Here is a 5481-nt window from a genome sequence, read left to right as displayed (position 1 = left end):
TATATATAATGTGGGTGGACACAATACCTTTATTTTTTTTTATTTTTATGCAGTGCTGATAATCCAACCCAGTGACTCACGCATGCTAGGCGAGAGCTCTACCACTGAGCCACAATCCCAGCCCCCAAGAATAGGATTTTGAGGGCTGTTCAGAGAGGCCCCTGGTCCTCTTACTGTGACTAGAGCTGACAGTTAAGGAACCCAAGCTGGGGGTACTGGCACATGCCTGTAATCCCAGCAACAGGGGAGGGTGAGGTAAGAGGCTCACAAGTTCAAGGACAGCCTCAACATTTTACTGAGACCCGGCCTCAAAATAAGGAAAATTTTAAAAAAGGGCTGGGGATGTAGTTCAGTGGTAAAGTGCCCCTGGGTTCAATCTCCAATACAAAAAAAAAAAAAAAAAGAGGAACCCAATCTCATCCTTCCTTCCTTCCTTTCTTTCCTTTTTTTTTTAATATTTATTTTTTAGTTATTGGCAGACACAACATCGTTGTTTGTATGTGGTGCTGAGGATGGAACCCGGGCCGGACGCACGCCAGACGAGCGCGCTACCGCTTGAGCCACATCCCCAGCCCCTTTCTTTCTTTCTTTCTTTCTTTCTTAAGTTGGTGTTATTTTATTTGGACCTTTATTTTATTTATTCATATGTGGTGGTGAGGATCGAACCCAGAATGCTTCACACATGCTAGGCAAGCGCTCCACCACTGAGCCCCAACCGCAGCTCCTCATCCTTTCTTTACTACGCATAGTCTAGTCCACATAGAGGAATCATCCCACACCGTCGACCTCATAGCCATCATGACCACCATGAGGGTCATGCTACCTCAGCAAGAGAAAGAGCCTCCCAGAAGTAAGAGACTAAGTAACAGTGCTTCATGCCCCCAGGAAGGGCACTAGGGAACTGCTTGCTGCCACCGACGCTGCCTGGCCTTGGCCAGCAGGAAAAGTCCATTCCTCCAGCCCAGATGACACCCAGGGTCTTCTGGAACAAGGCAATGCCCAGGGCCAGCACCTTCTCACCTCACTGCCACAGTTCAGAGAAGCCAGGGATGCGGGTCTCTCCTGGCTGTACATAAGGTGACGGGAAAGGTCACACGGAGAAGAAAACCCCCAAGAATGACCAAAAGCATCTGGGAGGTCATACTAAAGGAGCAGGCAGGTTCCACGGGGCGTAAGAAGAGGCAGAGCAATAATTCCCTGCAAATGTGCTGAGGTGAGAGGCTCATCCACAAGTGGCCGGGCATTTGCTTTGAGTCTGGCACCTATGATCCATGGGGGAAGGCCACTTGCAGTGTGCCATAGTGGGACAGAGTTGTCTGGCTGACCTATACAAGATAGGAAGTCGGATCCTGTGTTAGCCATTGTCCTTAAAGCCAGCTGCTGGAAACCACGGACCCTGCCATTTCATTGTTCTGGCCACAGGCAGAAGCCACCCATGGCTTTCCTCTAAGCCCCTGCTCCAGGAGATGACCCAGGATTCAGGCTGCTCTGCAACTTGCACACCTGGAGCCCAGGGCACTCCCGAGGCCAGGGGAGAAAGACCACGATGCCCCACGATGGATGTGTTTGCAAAACCCCGAGAGTCTTCTCAAAAGCTTCTTTCGCCCCACAGAAAGGCAGAGGTGAAGTCCAAATGGTGAAAGAGTGGAACACAGAAAATCAGTCACAGGTCTGAAAACAACGGAAGGAAATATCGAATAGTGTTATAGCATGGGGGACATCCTGGACAGACAGACCACTCAGAAATCATCAAGTACTAGTTTCATAAGTGTGTTCACATAAAAACCTGAGACTTCTCATGGGCCTCACACACCAGAGCTGTTCAGAAGAGACAGAATGAGGGAAGACAGTGCCTGTTATGCTCAAATTCGGGACCCCCAAAAGACCACCAGAGACCAAGATGGAGGTAAGCAGCAAAGAGGTGTTTATTGCGAGGTAGCTGGGTCCTCCGCACGCACACAGCAACTGGTGACGCTGAGAGGCCCTGAGCCCAGGGTTTGCAGCAGTTTTATATACTCTTTGGGGAAGGCAGGGACTTCACATACATCGTAGCATCTCTTAGCAAATCATCACACACCACGGGAAAATCAAACAACTCTAAAACATGATTAGCACATTCACTGGCGGGAACAAGTTGGGTAGGGGTGATTGATTACTACAAGAGGGGGATTCGTTTGAACTGATTGGGTTAAGCCAAGAGGGGTGTTCGTGCTAAACTACACGGTTTCCCAACACATTGTCGACCACCGTAAACTACTGGGAGGGTCATCTGGCATCCCAGGTATTTCCCTGTCTCATGCTGACTGGTGGCTGCTAGGGGGTTGCTATGGGTCCCCACCTAGCCTGACTGAGTCAGGGACACCTGGGGCAGCAGAGCTCTCCTGTTATTTGTAGATAAACAACCTAGCAGGGTGGAAATGTGCCTAGGAGTGCTCTGTGGGTCTTTCCAAGGACAAAGGTTACGTCCCTTCCTTGGACAGGCTTTGCTCTGAGGTAGAGGCTGGTTTTTCATGCCAAGATAAGTACCCCAGCCACAGCATGTGACAGGCACCCTCAGGGCACGGGCAGTTAGTTCCCTGACTCAGAAGCCCAGATGGGGGATGAGTTTAGGATGAGGGAGCATTGCTCAGCGTGGAGCAGGAAAATGCAAAATCCAACACAATAGGATAGTACCTTACACCGGCAGAATGGCAAACCTTACACAGGTGGACTATAGCGAGTGAGCTTTGGGGATAAGAGAATCCTCTGGTAGTGCTGCTAGGGATTTAAACCACCCGCTGGTCTTGAAGGATGAGGGCTGACATCCTTTGAAATAAGGGCACGGATGCCCTTTGAACCGCAGCGTGGACTATTACATAGCAGTAAGAGGGAGAATTCCTGGCGCACGCAATAATTCGCAAGGTTCTGCAGAGAATCAGGCTGCGCGAACACCAGCCCACCCAGAAGCTGCTGCAGGCTGCACACGTGGTTAGGTTGACGCAACACTCTTCCAGGGACGAAATTGTATATATGGGGAACAAGATCACTGGTTTCCACGGGAAGAGGGAGGCCCAGTCTTTTAAAGGTCAGCGGCGGGGGGCTGTGTCTTGGCCGGGGTAGTGGTGAGAGGAACTTGGGCAATGGATGACTGGACTGGCCCAGCGCCCCACGCCCGCACTCGAGCGATACCCGGCGCGGCTTCCTCAGGCTTCTGAGGCTGCATCACTGTCGGGCAAGATGCCCAGGCTCGGGGAACTGCGGGGAAGAGTCACCCGCCTCCCGGGTGTGCTAGGCAACTTCCGGTGAATCAAGAATTCGAAAGTCCCAGCGCACAACCCAAAGACGGCCCTGCAGCGTTAGGTGCGCAAGGGAGAGCAGCGCAGCCGCACTCAGCTCCAGCCCCAAGCACAAAACAGCCCCAATGCACTATAGCCCCGCCTGTGGGAGCGCGAACGCGACGGGGTGGACTCCATTGAGCAGAAGAAGCGTCCGTCACAAGAAGGGGGGCGGGACGCCCTTTCGAACTGAGCTTCCTTATTGGTGAAGCTAGCCGGAATGGTAGGGCAGGAGGCCGGGAGGGACCTTCCGGTGGGTGGGGCAGCCGAGGTGGCGTGAGGCGGCGGGGGCGAGGGGCGTGGCGCGGCGATGTTCCCGCGCCTGCGGCTCTCAGGCCCCCCTTCCCCTACGACCCGGGCGCCTAGACGGTCCCTGCGGAAGGAGCCGAGGGGAAGCCTTCCCGCTCGCGGGATCCGGGGCCCTGGAGCCCATGGGCCGCGATGAGCCCGCCCGTCCCCTTCCCTCACAGGTCCCCGTTCTGAGGGTCAGCACGGCCTTCTAGAAGGTCCGGGACGGATTCGTAGCGCTCCCAGGGAGACTGGGAGACGGGGAAGGAGAACTGGCGACCACACGGGGCTGGCGGTGTAGCGCGGCCGCCCCACCTCGGGCCACGCCCCACTCGGGCCCGAGCTCTCTGGCGCCGCCTGTGGTGAGCTTCACGGCCCCGGGGCCCCGACGTGTGGCGGCCCCTCTGCATCCCAGCCCGCTGCGTTCGCGGAACGCTCCTGAGTGTGTCTCTGGGCGGGTTCGCTGCGAAGCACGGACGCCCCCTCCTCCTGCACACAAGGTGCTGTGCACAGTAGGGCCGAGCGGGCAGCCTGGTCGCGGGAGGACGTGGCGCCTGTCAGAGGCGTCTGTCCACGCTTCTGGAGATGGGGACGCAGGAAGGTGACAGTCTCCCAGTGTCACTCGACAGGGTGGTCTGCCACGGGGGATTCCTGTTGTGCGCCAGGACGACCAGTGGTTGGGCACCGGCTGGGGCCCTCTCACTTCCTGGGGAGGTAGGTCAAGGTGAGCCCCGCAGAGAAAGCCCTGCAAACGGGAACCCGCCCTCCCTCCGTCCCTCTCCGTGCTTCCCACGCTGCAGCGTGCCTGGGAACACCTGCCGAACTGGTTCCCACTAAGGAGCCTGGAAAGGCTGGTTGCCGCCTTCCTTCCCTGGCAGGCGGAGCCTCCCAGCTTCTGGGTGTTGCTGCACAGGCCTTCCCGAGGCGTGGGGCACGGACACCCACCCCGAAGACTGCTGGGCTCCACCACACTGCCCTGGTTGGTCTTCCTGCCGGTCCAGGGGCTGCCTGTAGTTTAGTCACCTAGCTGAGCACTGAGCGAACAGCAGTCTTGGAAGCCCACGGTCTCTATTCAATAGAGTCGCTTGCCCGGTGTGGAAGCCCTTTGCGTTTCCGTTCCTCTCCTCTGTCCCTATTGCTACTTGGTCATCTGCCTTTTTGCTTGTTGGTTGGCTCCAGGTCTCTACCTGGTAACACAGGAGCCTTCGATCACATCTTGAAGCTCGCTTTCGCCACTCTATCAAGTCTTTCACACACTGGTTTGAGAAGTTGTTGGGGGTCAAGTAGAAAATTTTAGTCTTCGTATCATTGCAATTCCCAGGCTTTTCCTAATGGTTTCTGGGGTTTCTTTGCCTTGGGCTAACTGGGCAAGCTCCCCCAGTTAAAACCCTGTGCATCTGGCTTTTATGACCCAGGTCAGGGGGCCCCCTGGGGTTCTGGCTCTGGCTCAGGTCTCTTGGGTGTGGGTCTTGGTGGTGTTGGTGTTGGTGGCATGGAGGTGGTGTCAGCTGGGATTGGGGGGGGGGGCTTTAATGCCTCCCTGCAGGGCCTCTCCCTAGGGCTGCTCAGGCCAGAGCTTTCCCAGAGCCAGGGATCAGAGAGAGGGGGAGGGAGAGGGCAGGAGGGAGCACCCCAAGTCCAAGCCACAGTCTTTGTAGGACCTCATCCCCTGATGCCCTTCACCCCTGCTGTCGTTTTTGTAATTGGTCTCATAGGTCAAACCAGGAACAGTGCAGGATAGGAGAATGTATGCAAGGAAAGAGGTTGTTCCCACCTGGCACTGTAAAGCACAAGGTGGCTGCTGGCGGGCACCTTGGCTCAGGGACTTGCATGTGCCAGTCCAGGTCCTAAGCAGGTCCAACTCTGGAATGTGTCCCAG

The 5481-nt window shown here is 55.9% G+C and overlaps 1 long non-coding RNA gene across 2 annotated transcripts in view; it reads left to right on the top strand.

Annotated features, from left to right (window-relative positions):
- Positions 1-3551: 3551 nt before the first annotated feature.
- LOC120890518 (uncharacterized) overlaps positions 3552-5481 on the top strand; it is a 28393-nt gene continuing 26463 nt past the window's right edge. For both annotated transcript variants that reach the window (XR_005734756.2, XR_013431624.1), the window contains exon 1: positions 3552-4316. This is a non-coding gene — a long non-coding RNA (uncharacterized LOC120890518). The remainder of the gene's footprint in view (positions 4317-5481) is intronic.

The sequence above is a fragment of the Ictidomys tridecemlineatus genome, chromosome X, assembly GCF_052094955.1.
Source record: "Ictidomys tridecemlineatus isolate mIctTri1 chromosome X, mIctTri1.hap1, whole genome shotgun sequence".
NCBI classification, from domain to species: Eukaryota; Metazoa; Chordata; class Mammalia; order Rodentia; family Sciuridae; genus Ictidomys; species Ictidomys tridecemlineatus.
Note: the sequence above shows the minus strand (reverse complement) of the source record. Positions and strands in the feature narration are given on the sequence as shown.